The sequence below is a fragment of the Balaenoptera borealis genome (genome assembly GCF_965194805.1).
Source record: "Balaenoptera borealis genome assembly, chromosome: 16".
Taxonomy (NCBI): Eukaryota; Metazoa; Chordata; class Mammalia; order Artiodactyla; family Balaenopteridae; genus Balaenoptera; species Balaenoptera borealis.
The window spans coordinates 13,373,498-13,392,549 of NC_138872.1; the positions used below are offsets into that span (position 1 = coordinate 13,373,498).

At 53.7% G+C, this 19,052-nt stretch overlaps 1 long non-coding RNA gene across 17 annotated transcripts; it reads right to left on the reverse strand.

The window, feature by feature from the left end:
* Positions 1-401: 401 nt before the first annotated feature.
* LOC309613798 lies at positions 402-16,452 on the reverse strand. 17 transcript variants are annotated; one of them, XR_014235879.1, is made up of 8 exons: positions 14,041-15,601; positions 13,099-13,309; positions 8,578-8,742; positions 7,211-8,015; positions 6,810-6,946; positions 6,003-6,100; positions 2,795-5,013; positions 402-2,284 (listed from the first exon to the last, which is right to left on the reverse strand). It is a non-coding gene; the product is annotated as an uncharacterized lncRNA (long non-coding RNA). The 17 variants fall into 17 exon arrangements; XR_014235880.1 differs by lacking the exon at positions 402-2,284 and adding an exon at positions 15,610-16,452 and having other exon boundaries at positions 2,390-5,013; positions 14,041-14,229; XR_014235885.1 differs by lacking the exon at positions 402-2,284 and having other exon boundaries at positions 2,390-5,013; positions 7,211-7,310; positions 7,886-8,015.
* Between the last annotated feature and the right edge of the window lie 2,600 nt (positions 16,453-19,052).

The window sequence follows — 19,052 nt, forward strand, 5'->3', positions numbered from 1 at the left end:
ATCAAGGTCATTTTAACTGTTGCTACAAAAGACTGGCATGTCCTCCAAGCAGCGCATAGCCTAAACAATAAGATGTTTGCCTGAGTTCTTTGTTTTCCAGGGACTTGGAGTCAGCTGTGTCTAGTTCCAGCTAAACTAGTTAAGACTGCATAGGACCACCCACCCTCCAACTGGGCATGCGTGAGTGTCTGCTCGTGACCTTTTGACTTCAGAGGGCTGAAAACTCCACCCTCAGATCGTGCTAAATGCCTCATTTTTGAACACGTGTCCCATGAAGAGCTCTATAGTTCAGTTACGCCTGCGCAGAACTACGATGAACACACCTTTTTCTTATTTCCAGTCCCCACGCCCCCCACGCCCCCCACGCCCCCCACGCTCCCCACGCTCCCCACGCTCCCACGCCCCCACGCCTAGGACCGCCCAGCTTCGTTATCCCATAAGTACCGTGAGCCCAGTGCTTTGGGGGAGGTGGCCTTGAGCCCTGTGTTTATAGTTTTTTTGCTTGGCTGCCTTATGAGTAAACCCTGTCTTTGCTGCCAATCCCGGCGTCTCAGCACTTTGACTTGCTGGGCGTCGTGCAGATGAACCTGGTTTGGTAACACTATTAAGAGGATAAAATGCGGTGGTGTGATGCACAGTAAAGAGGAGACCTCTGCAGACGAGGTAGTCGTAGAAGGCCTCATGGAGGAGGTGTCTTTTCAGCTGAGACCCGAAAGATGAGTAGGAGCTAGAAGTGCCAAGAACCAGGGAAGGAGCATCAGGGCGTGGGGGGACAATGCAGCAAAAGCCACAAGTGAGGGCCTGAGTGTGCAGGAAAGAGCAAGGCCTGTGTGGACCGCGTGGAGGAAGCTTAGAGAGGCAGGGGGCGACCAGAGTGAAGAATTTCAACGTACATGTCAGGGGAGCCATGGAAGGGATTTGCAGCGGAGAACCAGGGTGTGATTTACTCTCTTCCAACATCCCTCTGGCTGCTGAGAAAGGCCACGGGTAGAAGGGGGGAAGCCAGGGAGGCAGTCAAGATGCAAGCGTGGCTGGTGCTGGGGAGAGGCAGGGAAATGGAGCAAAGTGGACCCGTGTGATGTACCTTCCGGAGGCATCTCCAAGGAAAGAGGGGATGAGGGAGACCAAGGGTGCCGGCCTGAGCTCCTGGGCACGTGATGCTTGATTGAGTGAGGATACCTGGGGAGGAGCAGAAAGGACCAGCTCTCAAAGGGGCAGCAGCGTGACAGTTTTTCATTACCCCGTTCCCAGGGAAATGCTCCCAGACAGCCCAGAGTCCCGACACGTGTGTGCAGGGAGGGCAGGATGTACCCCTTGTGGCTGGGTGGCGATTAGGAAGGCGTACGGGGTGTGACTGCAGCAGATTTACCCAAAGGGAGCGAGGCTCCCTCTCCCCACGGTAATTAGAGCCCCCAGCGCATTCCACCCCCCGAGGGCCTGGGAGCTTGGCTCTGTCGGGACTTGCAGCTCCTGCAGCCTAACCTGGCTGGCCAGGGCCAGGCTCTTCTCTACAAGGTGCCCCCCAGCTGTCTCCGGACTAGCCTCCCCAAGTGTGAGGCTTGTTGACTGATTATTTGGAAAAACTGGAAAGTTAACAGGGGATGAAACAGACACTCCATCACCCTTTCTATTTCAAATCTCAGTTGGTCTTGGTCAGAGTGTCTCAGTGGGGACATTATTAGCACTTTGTACATGGTGATACATTGTAAGGGACTGTCCCAGGCATTGAAGGACTTTGATCTTTACCCCAAACATTGTAACAACTGAAAACACCCCACTCATTTCCAATCACTGGGTTTGCATGCAAATCTAACCCTTAAAATGTCTTAGAACCCTGGGGAAAGACAAGGGGGGGGGGAGCTGCCCTACCCCCATGGCACCATTTGACAAGCGTGGCAAACCGGTTAGTTCCGAGCTTGGGTACCTGCAAATATTCCATTACTGACGGCCACATCTCCAAAGAAAGTGGATGCCACTTACTGAGCATTTAACCCTGGAAAAATAGGCAGTTATGTCAAAATGTGAGAACAGAAAATGGGACTCAGGCATCAAGCCATCCAGGCAGTGGGCATTTATGAAACACTGAAGTAGGAACAGTGTGCAGTGTCAGGGCCCGAGGAAGAAGAAAGACACCATCCCATAGTGCAAGGAGCTCACAGTGGGCCCAGAAGATAAACAGAATTATGACTTGTGCAAAATCAATGAGAGAGCCTCCTTAGGCAAGATGAGTTTTTAAACTGCAGGTACTAACGGATCCATTTGTGAGTTGTTCAGTTGATCACATCTTGAAGAGTATTTTTATGTTGGAATAGAATGAGATGGGATGGGATGAATTGGAATACAGTGGAATGGAATGGAACAGAATAGAATAGAAAATACCAGAGTATACTCCAGTTGGCAAAAATAAGTAGCGTGTTCTGAATATTCTGTTTCGGATTACGTAAAGGTGTACATTGTCTTGTGATATAAAATGTATTTCTAATGTTCGGTCACGTTCAAAAAAGTTTGAACCGCATCGTGTATGTAATTTGGTGTCCTGAATGGGATTGTAGAACAGAAAAAGGACATTAGGGAAAACGAGTGAAATCGGAAAAAAGTGCAGAGTTTGGTAAATAGTAATGTAGCAGCCTTGGCGACAGAGGAAACTGCCTTTGCAGTATGGACTACAAACAGGCATGAAGACACGTCATGCACTAGAAACGTTAGGGTTCTGGAATAATTTGCACGTGTAGAGCAGCTACACACGCTGCAAAGAGTCCTGGTGTCCATCAGTTTGAATAATTCCCCAACACACCTGGAAGCAGTCAGGACAGGACCTTTTTTCCACTTGCAAAGATGAAGAAAAAGGAGACTTCATCCAAGACACTCTCCAGAGGTCACGCCGCTAAGAGGCCAGAGCCCCAGGCCTGGGACCTGCACGCCCATCTGTCTCCAGGTGCCTCTGCAATTAAAGCCACGGGCTGATAGAGAGGACTCAAGTAGGCTTTAGGAAGGTCCCCCAGCCAAGACTTCATGGGCACAAACTCCCCACAGTCCCCTCCTGGGAGAAAAGCTTCCTCCTGTGACCGTGACACTTTTGTTCAACGCCACCGACTGTCAGCCCCTAAGGACGCCACCTGGTTTGAGCTCAGGATGTGACGAGGGAGCAAATCTCCCAGGTTTTTATTCCACCACAGCCCCTGGCTCATCATCTCTCCTCAGACTAAAAGAGCCAAAAAAAAAAAAAAAATGTCAGGACTTTTTCCAGAGGAGAAAAGCCACGCGAAATGGGGTGAACACCGTCCTGGCTGGGGATGGTGAGCCATGCCCCTCCCCCGTTTATGTTCCATCCCCCCCAGTACAGGTGTGTGTGGAGGGGTCCTGTCCACGCGCCACCTCCCCGCTCAGTGTCCCTCTGAGGGGCGCAGGGCCGTGGTTTTAGGTTTGGAGCATACACATGAAGTGGGATCTGGGGGCTGAGCTGAGTCTTGGGCACAGACGGCTTCGTTCTTGCTGGAGGGTCCATGATGACCTGTGTCATGTGTGCCCAGGACGTGTGTCCACGTGGCAGTGCAGCCGGGGGGGCAGGGCACGCGCCCTCTGTCGAGTGAGCAGGTTGGGGTGACCTTGGGGACTTCTCCGCGCGCACGTCATCCAGCCCACGGGCGCTGGGGAGCCCATGCTCTGTGCCGGGCACAGTTCCAGGCCCTGGGGATGCAGCCCAGACCTTGCCCTCGGGACGGGAGACACACAATGAGCAAGAAATCAAGGCAGCCCTGCAGACAATTCCAGAGAGTGAGACGTGTACTGGGAAGAACTTTAACCAGGCTGAAGGGATGGAGTGGCGGGCGGGGGCGGACCTGAATAGGGACTCAGGGAATGAGGAGGGGACATGGGACCTGAGTCCTGAAGGAGGAGAAGAAGCAGATCGTGGGAGGGGTCAGGGATGGGGCTCCCGGCAGAGACAGTCACGGCCAACCCGCCCTTCCCAGCGGGCCCTGCAGGACCCTTAGAGAAACAGGCTCCACCTGCCCCCGCACAAAAGTCCCTGCACTTGCAGCCTAGGGGTCATTAGGAGCCTCTGTAATGAATGATTAAGACCATAGACACTGGTGCCAGGCTACCTGGGTTCAAATCGCACCTCTGCCACTTACTAGCTGGGTGAAAGCTCTCTGTGCCTGTTTCCTTATCTATAGAATGGAGATAATAATAGCACCCACCTCACGGGGCTGCTGTCAGGATGAGATGGGTTAACACACTTAGCACAGTGCCTGACCCTAAGTATGTGTTGTCCACCGTTACTGTTAGGGTGGAAAAGTCCAGCATGTTGCGTGGGATTCCAAAAAAGCAATGTTAATAGACCGGGATGTCCAATCCGACATGCAAAGGGTGTACATGAAAGACAAGCACAGTTGGCACCAGAACATCTGTTTTCCTAGAACCTGTGCCTACATTTTTATATAGACAAGGAAGTTAACAGCATCCCAGCAACTCTTCAAGAAAAATTAATTACGCCTGTGCTTGCCCCTCCCTTATTCTCCCTGTTTAACCTGCACTCTGCCGCCCCCCCACCCACCCCTAGGGGCTTCCTGAAACTGCAGATTACACATGTACGGGGGTGGGATGTCACCGGGTCTTCAGACAGGGAGACACAGCGAGTGTAAGCAGGGTCAGGGCAGAGTGCTCCGCCCCCTGTTGTCTCACCTCCCTCAGTCGTGTCCTGCACACCTGACCCCACTTTGTGCCCATGCTCGGCCTCAGACGGGCGCCCCTTGGGATGGGGAGGGGCCAGGACACCACCTGTGGCCCCTTCTGACCATGGGAAATGGTGCTTGAGTCACTCCCGTCACGCCTGACCCCGGGGCTCCTGGAGACGCAGGAGGAGGCCTTGGAGCCGCATCCCCCGGCCAGAACCGTCTTCCATCAGGGGATGAGAAGCAGAAGAGGAGGCGCCTGGCCGATCCCAGCGGCCACAGTTTCCAGAACATCTCCCTCCCGCAGACGAGCACCCTGCCCTCAGGTGCACCCAGGCGCCTGAAACCAGCAGATAATAGGTGCCCGTGAACTTGCAGAGTCCTGCCCGGATTTCAGTCTTAAGAGTTAATTTGCACGAAATAATTTGCCCAATTGATCAGCTGCCAGGAATCTGGGCTGACTGGCGTTTTCTCTTGGCCGCTGTTTGGACTCCAGAGCCAGATTGGGGCTGGGGGCTCCCCCTTGGCCTCAGTGGGCCCTCACGGTCTGCGGGGAGCGACAGAGCGCACAGGCTGATTTAATGGACGTTTATGCAGCCCTGCAGGAGGCCATAGCTGAGCATGTCCCCTCCTAATTAAAGGACAGCGGCCAGTTGTTCCCCATCAGTGCTGACAAAAGGGGATTGCTTTGGTCCTGGGAGCTTATGGGAGCTCCTCAGATGCCAAAATCTGGCACCTGCCACCTGGCATTCTTAAAGTGACCCTTTCAGGAGAGATGGCCATTGTGAGGGGGACGGTTGTTATGGGGCCTCCATCCAGGCTGGGGGGGGGGGGGTCGCTCTGCCCACGTAGGGGCAGGAGGACAGTGTCCTAAACCTGACCCTGCCCTGGCCTGCGGGGGAGAGAGGGGGTTTGCATGGGGGCGGGGCTACAGATGCAAATGCCCACAGGCCTGGGGGTCAGGGGACTCCCACAGAGGCTGGGGGAGGGGCATGGCCCACAGGATGAGCCCGTCTCCAGTGTGGAAGCCACGTGGAAATCCAGGCCCAGCACTGCCCGACCCTCCAGCCGCCCGGGCAACCCCGGGGAAGTGGAGGCCACTGTCCACTCCGGGACTGTTAGCTGCGTCAGGACAGGGCCTGTCCGGTCCGGTCCCTGTAGCCCCGGCCCCACCACCCCTGCCCTGCAGAGAGCCCTCCTCGGCCACCCGGGGGGAGCGAAGCAGGCGCCCCTCCCAGCAGCGTCAGCTCGGTGGGCGGTGCCCCCGAACATGACAGAGTCTTGGGGGAAAAGCCCTCCTCACACCAGCCAGCCCAGCGCCACACACACCTTGATGCTCACGACTTTCCAGAACGATTTTCTCTCAGTGACTCAGAGGTCACACTGTGGACCCAAACCAGCCAGCAGATGTGTCGAGTTTGTCCCTCCTGGTGTTTTTGGAAAAATGTGAATCCGATGTCAACACATGAAAAACCTGAGATTTCACTTGAGCATCTGATACTTTGATTCTCTTAAGGTGTCAGGACACGGTGCCACTCGGCGCCCAAATCCTCTCCTGGTAGCTTGTGTGGCACCGAGGCCAGGGCACCAGCCCCTTTAGACAGGCTCGTGCTCCACAGTTTCCACCAACTCCACCCCTCCCCCTATTGTCCCCACATGGAGACCCAGGATCTGCCACCCCAACTGCTGTGCTGCATTGTCCACAGGCCACTTGCTGGGTCCCTCCCTGGGTCTTTCCCCTTCTACAGGGAAACGGTAACAAAACCACACCACAGGGCTGGGGGGCATCCAGAACCTGCTTGGAACGTGTCTGGCAGGTGGGAATCCCTCAGGAAGTGCTGGCTGGCGGCTGGTCCAGCCCTCTTCACTCCTTTTGTTACCTGCCAGGCCCGTGGGGACACTGGCTTTGAGACCTGCTGCAGACGGAGGAACCAGCTGTGGCCGTTTCTCTCCAGCTTTCTCCATCTCCACCGCTTCCCCCCAGCCCCACCTCCCACCTCGTCCCACACCCAGAGGGCGGGGGACACAGAGCCTGGAGTCCCGCCACGTGGGTCCTGGGTCTTCCGTTGTCCTGACCCCACCGTCACTGCCGACCCGTCTGACGGGCATGTTCCTATTTTCTCCCACATCTCCTACCTGGATGTTAGTCCCTCCGTCCACCAGCGACGTCAGGACCGCATGGGAGATTTGATCAGGTTTGCAAGGGTGTTCTTTCTTCTTACAGCCCATGTTCTATCAGTGAGACACTTCAGAATTCACTGGATGTAATTTATCTTTGGGATTAATACACTGTGTTAAGTACTTTGAAAGCAACCAACAACTATAATCCAATTACTACTGGCTGTATTTTTAATGCTATTTTGCCCCCAGCCCCTCATCTCAACTGTGCGCCAGACTCACTCCCACACACACACACAGAGCAGATGCCAATTTTGTGCCCCGCTGCCTCGCCTAACAGCGAGAGCACTGAATAGTGAACAGCTGATCTGCGTGAAGTAACGTGAGAGCTCCTGTAGTCCTGGAGCTTTTAAACTTACAAACAGGTATCAGCCAGGTTGCCATGGAGAGCAGTGGACCGATGCCAGGGCTCACCCTCCGGACTCGTGGCCTCCTCTGATCAGCAGGGTCACGTGGGCTCTGCGAGGAGGCAGAGGCATGGCCTGGCATTTTAATGACACTGACTGGCTGTGTCTGAGCGGCGAGTGTGTAGGGGTGAGACAGGGCACGTATGTGTGAGTGTGGGTGCATGTGTGTAAGTTCGCACGCACAGCCCCACATATATGGGATGAAAACTGAATGGCCCTGAGGATCTGCTGGACACCTTTCATGTTCTAACAGAGACCGTGAGGCCTGAGGGGTCACTGGATGGACAAGTCGAGTTTCTGAGTCAGGGCGGCTGCTGACTCAGCACTGAGGAAGCCGCTCCTCTGGCCCCATCAAGACCCCCCTCGCTCCCTTCTCTCTCTCACGTGCACCCATCCCCCCTTTTCTCCTTCCTCTTCCCCCTCCATTCACCCTCCTTGCCTCCCCCCTGCCCTCTCTCATTTTCTCTCTCGGCTGCCTTCTTTGTCCTGCAATCCCCCTCCCCCGCCCCATTATGGATGATGGGAGGAGAACCACATCCTTGCTGCCTGCCATATAAAACCCTCGACACCGGTTTGTACCCATTTTTCGGTCTTGCAAATCCACCCCAACTCAGGGAAAATACCTACATACATACATACACGCATCGCATGCACAGAATGTAAACACAGACCAGAAGAAAGCCCTCCATCCTCTGTCTCTGTTTTGGTTTCTCCAGAAGCCGACCCTGAGGCAAGGCTTCAAGTCCAAGGATTTCCTCTGGGGGGTGATCACAAACGACACCGGTCCGGGGTGAGGGGCAGGGAGACCAGACAGGGAAGGAGGCCACGAGCATTCTGCCTGTTCCTCTGGGAACCAGCCAAGGGGTTGTCTGCAGCCCGTGGAGTCCCGCCCCAGAGCGCAGTCAGAAGATGGGCCTGAGGTTGTTGGGAAGGGGCGTGCGCCCACCTCCAGCAAGTTCCGTCCGTGGGAAACAAGAGGCCAGTCCCGCCGGGGAGCCCGCAGCACAAACAGGCACCGCAGCCAAGAGACCTGGGCGTGGCCCCAACTCCATCAGGCCTGGGCCCCCCAGGGCGTTCACTTCCAGCCCCTCTGGTCTCTGGGCCTCCCACACAGCCCAGCCTGGCAGCTGGGACCCTCAGGGGCGACGCAGGGGCGGCAGCAGGAAGCCAGGCAGGGGGCACGTGGTGGGCGGGGCCAGGGGACTCGGGGACTTTCGGAAAGAGGAGCCCCTCCCCCTGCCGTGCTGCTCTCTGGGGCTCACCCCTGCGCGGCAGACCTCCCCCGACCCCAGACATCCTCCCAACACGTGAGTCCCTACCGTGCCCCGCGCTGGGCTCGAGCTGGGGTGCATCGGGGAACGGGCTCCCGTCCTGGGGGAGCCGGCGCTCCAGGGAGGCTCACAGAAGAGAAACAAGAGCCGGAAGTCACCGTGGTAACATCTGACCTGATGGGCGCTGGGAAGAGCAGAAAGCGGGGACACAGGCTGCAGAGAAGTGACAACGGGGCAGAGCGGCTTAGCCAGAGAGGGAAAGGGGGAGCGGCCCGGGGACTCATTGCTGCACCGGCCCTGGTGCCATCTCCCGTGACCCATTCTCTCCCACCTTCATTTTCCAGGCTTTACAGTCTCCTCCCCGAAATCAACAGAGCCCAGACCTGCTGGGCCCCAGCGTGACTGTCACACTTAGTCACACGAGTGTCACACTTTGTGTGACACGAAGGCCATGAGACAGTCTGTCAATCATTTTTTAACGTAACCGCAGTAGGAAACACGTCACACGGTGTTACACACACACACACACACACACACACACACACCTATTTATGTGAAAACAAAGCAGAAGTTTCCCCAAACCCCCCTTCACTGCACGCCACGCGCTCTGATATTTCCTCATCTATTCTATTCTGGTCTATTGCAGAGTTTAAGCGCAGGGCTCCACCCTCTAAATTGATTTCAAGACCCACTCATGCATCACAACCTGCGATTTGATAAACTCTGTACCAGGAAACATCCGGTGGTGGGTGTGTTGGACCAGATGCCGTTTGTCCCACAGTGAGGCTGGGGGAGTGGGGGCAGGAGGAGGGCCGTGCCCACTAGAGCCTGAGAAGTCACCCCCTCCAGTGTTTGCCCAGCAGCCTGCAAGGCCGGGGGGCTGGGGTTGGGGGCACAGACCAGACGGCAGGAACTTGGCCTGTGGCCGCTCAGCCCGGCATCCTCCCGAGCCCACCAGGAGCAGCCCCCCGGCATGGCTGTGAGGGACAGGCCCCCGAGGGAGGCCTGAGCTGGGCCCGCCCGCCCCTTCCCAAGAACCCCAGACCCCGCCCCCCCCGGACCCGCACTCGGGACCAGGCTCAGAGGAGCTGGCAGGCAGGCCCTCAGCCCGGAGAACAGGCAGAAGCCGCTGTAACACCCTCAGCAAGAGCTGCTCCTGCTGCTGCCACGGGGTCGCCGTCAGCTGACTTGGCCGCAGCCAGTGCACTGGGTCCTACGTGCGTCACCTCGCTTCCCGCTCACGATGGCCCTCAGGGCAGATATGGTGGTCTCACTCCTGGTCCTCTTGGTGGCAGCAGCAGTGATGAGGGTCACAAACAGCACCTGACGTTCCCGAGCACCTGCCAGGCCACCAGCACGGTGCCGAGGGCTCCACTTGATCCCCGCTAGTCTGGAGTCCTAACCACAGACAGCATCTGTGTGACCCCAGGTAAGTGACTTAACCTCTCTGTGCCTCTGTTTTCTCAGCTGTAAATGAGGATAATAAAGTCCCCGCCCCTAGGAATTAAAGGTGCTTAACTAGGGCCTCACACCAACAGGCAGTCCATATAGGTTGATACTAGCCCCACTCGACAGCTGGAGAAACTGAGGCTCAGAGTCACCGGCCTGGAGGGAAGTGGGACTCGCTTCCCAGTCTGTCCAATGCTGAGCTCTTTGGCTTCCCTCCCTTATGGCCACCTTCAGAGGGACAGGGCAGAGGGCCATCACCCCCCCCCCAAAAAGGGGCTGAGCCTCTGAGGACCCCACCATCTGGCCAAGATGCCCCCCCAGCTCCCAGGAGACCACCAATCGCTCCTGTGTGTCCGATGTTCCGGCCTCAGACCACATGCTACCCACCGCGGGGGCATCTCCCTGTCCCGGGCCAGTTCGCTGCGGACGACGTGTCTGCTGGGGGCAGGCCTGTCCTCCTTCCATCGTCCACGACATTCCCTCCTCTAGCTCCCCTCTGGACAGACGCTGTCCCTCTCATCTCTGTCATTTCCATGCAGCTGACAGTGACAGCCACACTGGCCATGCTTGTGACACAGCCTTTTGGTTTCTGATAGACTAATTTGCAGCCAGATTTCACCTGATTCCACTTACAAGGGCAGATTTTCCTTCCAGTCTCAACTGCGTGGTCTTGGGTTTGGAGGCCTGGGGCTGGGCCGCAGGCTTGGAGGATTAGGGGAGAGCAAATAACACAGCCCTCACCCCGGGAAGGGGGCGGCGGAGCTGGTTCCACCCTGGCCACCTGGGAACAGCCAGCACTCTAGGCCACCACAGGCCTCCCACCTGATCTGGGTGTTCTGGGTCCCACACTTCAGGCTTCTGAGTCCTGCGCCATCCTCCTACCTCCCAGAGAAATCTCTATATTATTCCCGGGAAGACACTGTCATTCCCTTTGGAGGCCTAGGAGGTGGCAGAGCCGACTGGGGAAGAGCATGGGCTCTGGAGTCGCCTCTCTGGTTCAAATCCAGCTCTGCCACTTCCTGCTGTGTGACCTTGGGTAAGTTGCTTAAACTCTCTCTGCCTCCGTTTCCTCATCTGAACTGCCTATTGGTGTCAGGGCAGAGGATAACAATCTGTGCTTCCCAGCCAACGGACACTTAGGCTTTTATACTTTTCCTCTTACAAAAATCCTTAGAGATCCACCTTTGCATATTTTTCTTATTATTTCATTGGGATAAATTCCTGTAAATGGACTTTGGGGCCTGAAGTTGTGCATTTGCAGTTGCAGTTGCTACATATAGTGCCAAACTGCCCTCCGGAAAGATTGTACCAATGAACTCACCCAAGAGGTGTGGTTCTATTTAATGAAAACTTTCTCCACCCCACATTTCCTTTTATTAGGCTTACACATCTCTTCAAAATCTTTGTTTCCTAGATCATAATCTTAGAATTTAATACATGTTCTTCTTTCGGGTTATTATTAATATAAGATTTATCAGACCGTGTGAGAGCCCAGCCAGAGCCTTAGGGAAAGAGGTGTTCCTTTCAGAGCTGCGGATAATAAAAATTACTAAGCCACGGAGATTTGGAAACAAAAGTGACCAGGGAGGAGTAGAAAGAATTATCCTTGTTATGTTAAAAGCATGGTTGGAATTTTCACTCTGCGCCTGGCATGTAGTGTTTAGAACAGCGGCTCATACATGAGGTGGGCACCCAGTAATCCTTTCTGAATGGAAGGAGTTGTGGAAAGTGTGTTCCAGACAGAGGTAACAGCACATGCAAAGGCCCTGAGGCAGGAACGTGCTGGGCCCGTTTGGGGAAAAGAAAAGAAGCCAGCGTGGACAACTCCTCCTATAACTATCCCAGATCTAGCACTGCAAGTTCTGTGTCCAAAGAAATGCCTCAGCAGAGCAGGACAGTTGGTCACCCCAGGTCGGAGCAACGTGAGCCAAATGGGATACTGTCTCCCAACATCCACTGTCCCCTCCCAGTAATAGCCTTTTTTCTGAGCACACAGCCAAGCAGAATGAAGGCTGCACTTCTCAGCCCCCTTTGCAGTCAGGGGTGGTCATGTGACTGGGCTGTGGCCAATGGGAAAGAGAACTGTGTGCTCAGCTGCTGGGCCCCACCCTTAAAGGGAAGGCTTGTGTCCGTCTGTCCCCTCTGCCCTTCCCTGCTGGCCAGCCACGGGGATGTGATCCACCTTGTGGGAGAAGCCACACCCCAGGGGTGACAGAGCAGCAAGGTAGAAGGAGCCTGGGACCCTGAAAACTCCAGAGAAGAATCACCCTACGGGCTTGGATTTCATGCAAAAAAGAAATAAACTGTCTTATTTAAGCCACTGTAATTTGAGGTCCCTGTCATGCTCACTGAGGCTAACCTACTTGGTAGAAAGGTGGGGTTGGAGGGGCAGGCAGGGGCCGGGAGGCTAAGGTGAGGGAAGAAACCAATGAGGAAGGATTCCAAGGCCCACCTGCTCCAGGTGAGAGTCCCAGTGGGCGCCCCTCCCACCACTGAGTAATAGGATTTTCGCCACTTTCCCTTTAGGATGTTGCAAGACACACAGCCTAGTCTCTCCTTATCTCCTGAGATGTCCTTTAAGATTATTTAGATACCCTTTCATTTTAGCCACAGAGAAACTGAGGCCCAGACAGGAAATAGCCTGCCCTTGTCCTCAGGAAAGAGCCAGTTCCCTTGAATATTCTCCTGGGCCAGGTGGCCATAATTTGCTTCTACATCTACTGAGAATCAGACCAGCTGATTCTCATTCATTCATTCATTTATTCATTCACACGTCCATTTGTGAAATACTTTTTGTAAAGCAAGATGGTCACAGGAGCCTCAGTTGTAGGAAGGGGCAAGTCCTTCCTAATCAATGCCTTCTGCACCCAATGAGGTATTTCTAACCCAAAGATACAGGGGAGACGGTCACGAGATCGGGCCGCCCCTAGCCTGCCGCCCCCACACCTGCCCCAACCTCATCCCAGCGCCACCTCCACCTCCTCCCTGAGCCCTTGGGGTTCCTAACTTCACGGCCACCGCCCTCTCCAGCCTCTGGCCTCGCCTGTCCCCTCCCAGTGGCCGGAGGAGCCATGCGCCATGAATCCGAGAAGACCTTATCCCTGCCCTCCCGGAGCTTACCGGCCTGAGCGTGGAATCCTCCAGAACCGCCTCTCCACACACACAGGGCTCACCTGGGTGGAGCCGGCAGGGGGGCTGGGGGTGGCCTGACCCCCCACCCCTCACCTGGGAGCAGCTCACGTAAAGCGCTCGTAGCTCACCCCGGGCTGATGGTTCCAGCCTCCAAGACACCCCGAGGCCTCCTTGGCTGCTTGGTAATCAGACCAGGTACCTGCAAGGAGCCGCGACTCACATTTTCACTTAACTGAAAAATCCACATCATCAAAGAGGCGGAGATGCTCAGTGGCCCTTTCTTCCCTCGCCAGTGACCATTAACCTTTAAAAAGATGCTTCATGAGCCATTTGCTGAGCCTCGTTCTCTGTGCCAGGTGTAATGAGGCTCATACACGGGCCAGACTCGGGAGGGGGTGAACGTGAGAAATGCCACAAACGAGAGACCCGGGCAGAGCGGGCCCCGGGGCCACTCAGCCGCGCGGGGGCCTGGAGCGGGTGTGTCAGCGGCCGCACCGGAGCCCAGCCCTGGGGCTCTGGGACAGCTAAAGCCAAGTCTTGTTCAGGAAGTGAGTTCTACTGAGACAACGGGGGCAGAAATTAAAAAGCCAGATCCTGTCACTCCTCTGATCTAAACCCTCTGCTGCTTCCACCTGACTCAGCATAGAAGCCAAGTCCTTACACTGACCTTGGGGCCTTTCTGACTCGGCCCCTCCTCACCGCTCTGATGATCTCCTTGCCCCTCGACCCCTTCCTCTCTCCTATCTGGTTATATTGACCTCCTTGCTGAGCCTGGAGATCCAGCTCCATGCCCACCCCAGGGCCTTTGCACGAAAGCTCCTCCCCCAGGTAGTCTTAGCGCTGCTCCCTCTCTGTCGCTTTCTCGGGGGGCCTCCCTCACCCCACGTTTAAAATAACACCCCTACCGCAGCCTCCACACTCAGTGCCCACCTCCCTGCTTTACTTCTCGCCAAAGCACCGACCAGCACGGGCACCTTTCCTGTTACCAGCTGACGTCAGCGTCCATCCCTGTGTGTTAGGATGTACGGATCCTGTAGGGAGGGATCTTCCCGTTTTGTTCCCGGCTTTGTTCCCAGTGCTCAGAACGGGTCAGACACGCAGCGGACACTTCATAAACATCTGTGGAATGAATGAATGAGTGAGTGAATGCATGAATGAATGAATAAAATCATACCTGAAGGACAAACCCCTGAGACTTGGAAGAACTTGTTGATTAAAGGGGTGAAGTTCTAGAATCCACGTCCCTCCATTTGCTGAAGGGAGAGATGAAGAAATACAGTTATCCAGTGGGACGGCCTCGTGCCCGGGGCCCGAGTTGGCAGCAAACTGGCCGTCACGGTGACGCCCTCCGTGCACAGGGGCAGAGCCACGGGCAGAAGAGCAGGGACATCTGCGCAGCTGCTTCTCCCCCAGAGCCACGTGCTGCCGATTTAGAGGCTGTGCGGTGTCTTGCTCACGTTTCCGCTCTGCCTGAGCCCTCCCCCCACACACCTCCCCAGGCAGCTCCTCCCCATCGCCCGGGGCTCAGCTCACATCCAGCTCCCCAGAGAGCCCACTCCCCACCTCGGGATCCAGCGTGACACCCCCTCCCCCAATCACGCGCGTGGTTTCCATTCCTCAGCGCTCGTTACTCCCTCACTTTCTCTGGTTCACTCCTTTATGCACTTGCTTATTCCCGCTGAACCCCCCATGAGGACATCAGCCCCGTTTGGAGGGGGACCTTGCCTGCCTTGCTCACTGCTGAACAACCCCCAGCCCCTGTTTGGGGTCCAACACACAGTAGGTGCTCAATAAACATTTGTGAGACGAATGGCTAGAGGAAACCAAGTGTACATACACTTTGAGGATTTATAAAGTAATATGGAAATTACCAATTCTTTGAGGGCCTGCAAGTAGCATTTACCATCATCCCAGGGGGGTTAGATGTGGCCTGATGTGAAAATAGCTATGAAGACGGAAGGGTGGCCCAATTAGCTTCCCCACACCCCCTCAGGCTTCTCTATACTTCAATAAAAATGTTACATTTCCTTCTTTTGAATCTGTGTTCATTGAAGCACCCAGTAATGATGGAATATAGCAATTACTTGCTTTTTCTTGTTTCCCCTTTAGGACACAACATGATTTTTTTACTGTTGGTTCAGTGTCTGAACCCCCTCCTCTGTGTTGGGAGGACCGCGGTGTAGCACTCAGGGGGCTGGGCCATCCTGGAGTGACCAGGGCTCTAGTGCCACTCTGCTCCTGCTACCTGCCCGGTCACATCACGCCCGGGCCTCGGGGCTGCTGCTGCCACCTGTGGGATGAGAGCTGTGAGGAAACGACCCCTGAGGTCCCACCAGCTTTGACCTGCTTTACTCAATGGGTCCCTGACAGGGTTGTAGGGGGTAGAATCTGGCTGGGGACCAGCTCCTGGAGTGGGCGCTGGCTCTCTGAGCCTGTTTCCTCCTAGGGATAAGGGCCCGTCCATCCTCCTTGGAGGATCCAATTCACCCCGATTCCTACCTGTCTACCCATCTCCTCCTGCTGCCCAGACCCCAAGGACGCCCTGGCTCCTGCTCCTCTGAGGCCCGCTGCTCTGCTCCCCCATTTCCTTCTGGTCGGTTCCTCTCGTCCTGGCCTCAGAATCCAACCTGCAACCTCAGATCCCGAGTGACTCGACCACCACCTTTTACCAGGACAGGTTCCCGAGTCTTCAGTCCCCTGAGGAGCCTTCCTGGTACATCTCGGATGACGGAGCACCTCCAAGGAACCACAGGACCTCGACACCCTCAAAAGCATCAAGAGCTTCAGGAGGGACCCCCATCGGGAGACCACCATGGGGACCTTGGGGACCGTGGGACAGGCTGGGCGGGGGCACCACTCAGGCCTGGGCGTGTTGATTCAGGTAGTGGCTTCTGTTCCCCTGCCTCGACTCTCCCTCCAGCAGACCAGCCCCTGGCTCTCCCGCTCACGCCCTGTGTCACCTGTTTTGACCTGAGGGCTGGCCAGGCTGTCCTCACCGACCCCCACAAGGAGCAGGACGATGTGGGAAGGGGAGGGGGCAATGACTGCCTGTAAACATGGGCATGAACAAGGTCAGGAGCTTGAAGTCCTTGCCTGTAAACATGGGCATGAACAAGGTCAGGAGCTTGAAGTCCTCCGGGGCTTAAACTGCTCCAGGAATAATGCTCCCTCTTAATATTTAATTAGACGTTTATCAGATGTGTTTCCATGGGGCCATGTCTTCTCGGGGGAGATTGGATCCCATCACTGTGGATATCACTTCACACATCAGTTGCATGAAATGATCAGACACACTCTGCTGCCCTCCCCTTCCAGCCTCAGTCCCCTGACCAGATGTCCCCTAGGGCCCGGCCATGCGACTTCTGTTGGGGCCCAGTGCAGAGCTCGGTGGGGTTTGTGCGGTTCCATCAGAGTGGTAAATTGAAAATGACCCAGGAACCGGGCCGTGCTGGGATCCGTGGTGACCAAGTCCCTCGTGAATTAAATCATTTAACAGATGAAATGGAAAAGTCCTCCTCATTTTCCTTTTGAATGAGCTGTGAAATGGGCTCCGGGACCGGCCTCCAGGGTGAAGCAGTTGGCAAGGCCTGGCACCCAGAGGGACTGATGAGGTGTCAGAAGACGGGGCGCCAGGAGGACACGGTGCTCAGGAGAACCTGCCACAGTGCACAGCAGCGGAGCCTGTGTCCACAGGAACCCTGACCTCGAGAGGCTGGAATGGGCGAGTCTGGGGTGTCTCCGGGGTGCCCACTGACTACATGCTAACGGGCGTCCCCACTCTGGGCGACCAAGCACCAGAGCTGAAATCCTTGGCCTCCCATCAGGGAGCGGGTTTGGATTCTGGTCAGAGAAGCTCCCGTCTACACTCTGGGTCACTGATGCAATTCTTCTCCAAGTGCCGGAGTTCCTCATCAGAGGGAGCTGCTGGGGCACAAATGACTCTCGGTCGGGTGGGGACTTGGTTTCCTCATTGGCTCGAAGGCAGTTCCATCCAACCCTGAGAAGGTGGAACCCAGGACTAGCGGGTCCCAACAATGAATTCTCTGCAAGTTAAAAGAACAACAAAGCACATTAAATCGGACTTGCACAAACGCTTTTCAACACATACTACTCTGTGCCTGTGAGGACACAGCCACATGGACACAGAATGCCCACCAGCGGGGGCTCTCAGTCCCAGTGTCTCCAAAAACAATTTGGTGGCCATATCAAGAGTTTTTAAAAAAGCACTAACTCCAGATGCACTCATTGTACACGTAAGACTTTATCTTAAGGAGCAATTCATAAATGTGAACAAAAGTTATTCAGTAAGATGTTTACTACAACGTAAATTTTAACAGCAAAAGGAAACAACACAAGCGTCCAACAAAATAAAAATGGAGAAGATTGCATAAATTGTCTAGACAAGGGAACATTGAAGGATAATAGTATGATATGTTTACAAGAAGTTTTTAATAGCATAGAAAATGCTCATGATATCACGTGAAGTGAAAAAAAAGCAAGATATAAAACTATGAAATGGTACAGATGAACCAGTTTGCAAGGCAGAAATAGAGACACAGATGTAGAGAACAAACGTATGGACACCAAGAGTGGAAAGGGGGGGTGGGTTGAATTGGGAGATTGGGATTGACATATATACACTAATATGTATAAAATGGATAACTAATGAGAACCTGCTGTATAGCACAGGGAACTCTACTCCACTTTGCTGTACAGTAGAAACTAACACAACATTGTAAAACAACTACACCCCAATTTTAAAAAAGAAAGAAAAGAGAAATAAAATAGTTTGGCTTAAAATAAAATAGATAACCAACAAGGACCTACTGTATAGCACAGGGAACTCTGCTCAATATTCTTTAATAACCTAAATGGGAAAATAAGTTGAAAAAGAATAGATACATGTATATGTATAACTGAATCACTTTGCTGTACACCAGAAACTAACACAATGCTGTTAATCAACTACACTCCAATAAAAAATATAAATTAAAAAAAAAACTATGTTAAGCTCTTGTCACATATACACCCATATTCAGAGAAAAAACTTGAGTAAGAGATAAGCCAAGATGGCAGCAGTGGTAACATATGAGTGGTACAATCATAATTGGTTTTCATTTTCTTCTTTAGAGTAATTTTCCAAATTTTCTAGAATGAGCAAATCTTTTAAAATCAGAAGGAAAAAAAGTTATTTAAAGTTGCCAACAGCCACCAGGTAAAAAGCACAATATTCTCAGCAGTTTCTGCAAAATATAAGACCTTTCATAAAATATACAGGTCTTTTAATAATTGATATTTCATTTTCAATTAAAATTCTGATATCAAAGCTTATAAAATGATTTGAGGAAAGGAATGTTCAAAGCATTCATTAACATTCTCTATTTGTGTTTGAGAAAGAAACCCAGCAGTTGAATTCCTTTGGAAAGTGTAAAAATTGGTGGTTTGGTTTTAAATCAATATCTCTAACATATTCATGCCACTCGTCAAATTTTCTGCTCTCTGTCAGCTTTAGAATGCATAACTGTCATGAATTTGAGAAGTAAATCTATCATTCTGAATAGCCTTTAGAAAATAGGGTTGAGGGACTTCCCTGGCAGTCCAGTGGTTAAGATGCCATGCTTCCAATGCAAGGGGTGTGGGTTCGAACCCTGGTCGGGGATCTAAGATCCCACATGCCGCGCGACCAAAAAAAAAAAAGGAAAGATAGAAAGAAAAGAAAAAAAAAATAGGGTTGAATACTTTTTACATGATTTTATCACACAGTTATAAAACAATCTCATTTGTCTCTGCAAATACAAATACCTTCTTAACATTTAAACTATGAATTTACTGAGTCCCAGAATACACAGTATCCCTGAATGTTACTCTCTTCCCTAAAATCCTTTAATACTTTCCCATTGCCCTAGCACATCCCAACTCTCCACCAACTTACTACGCCCACG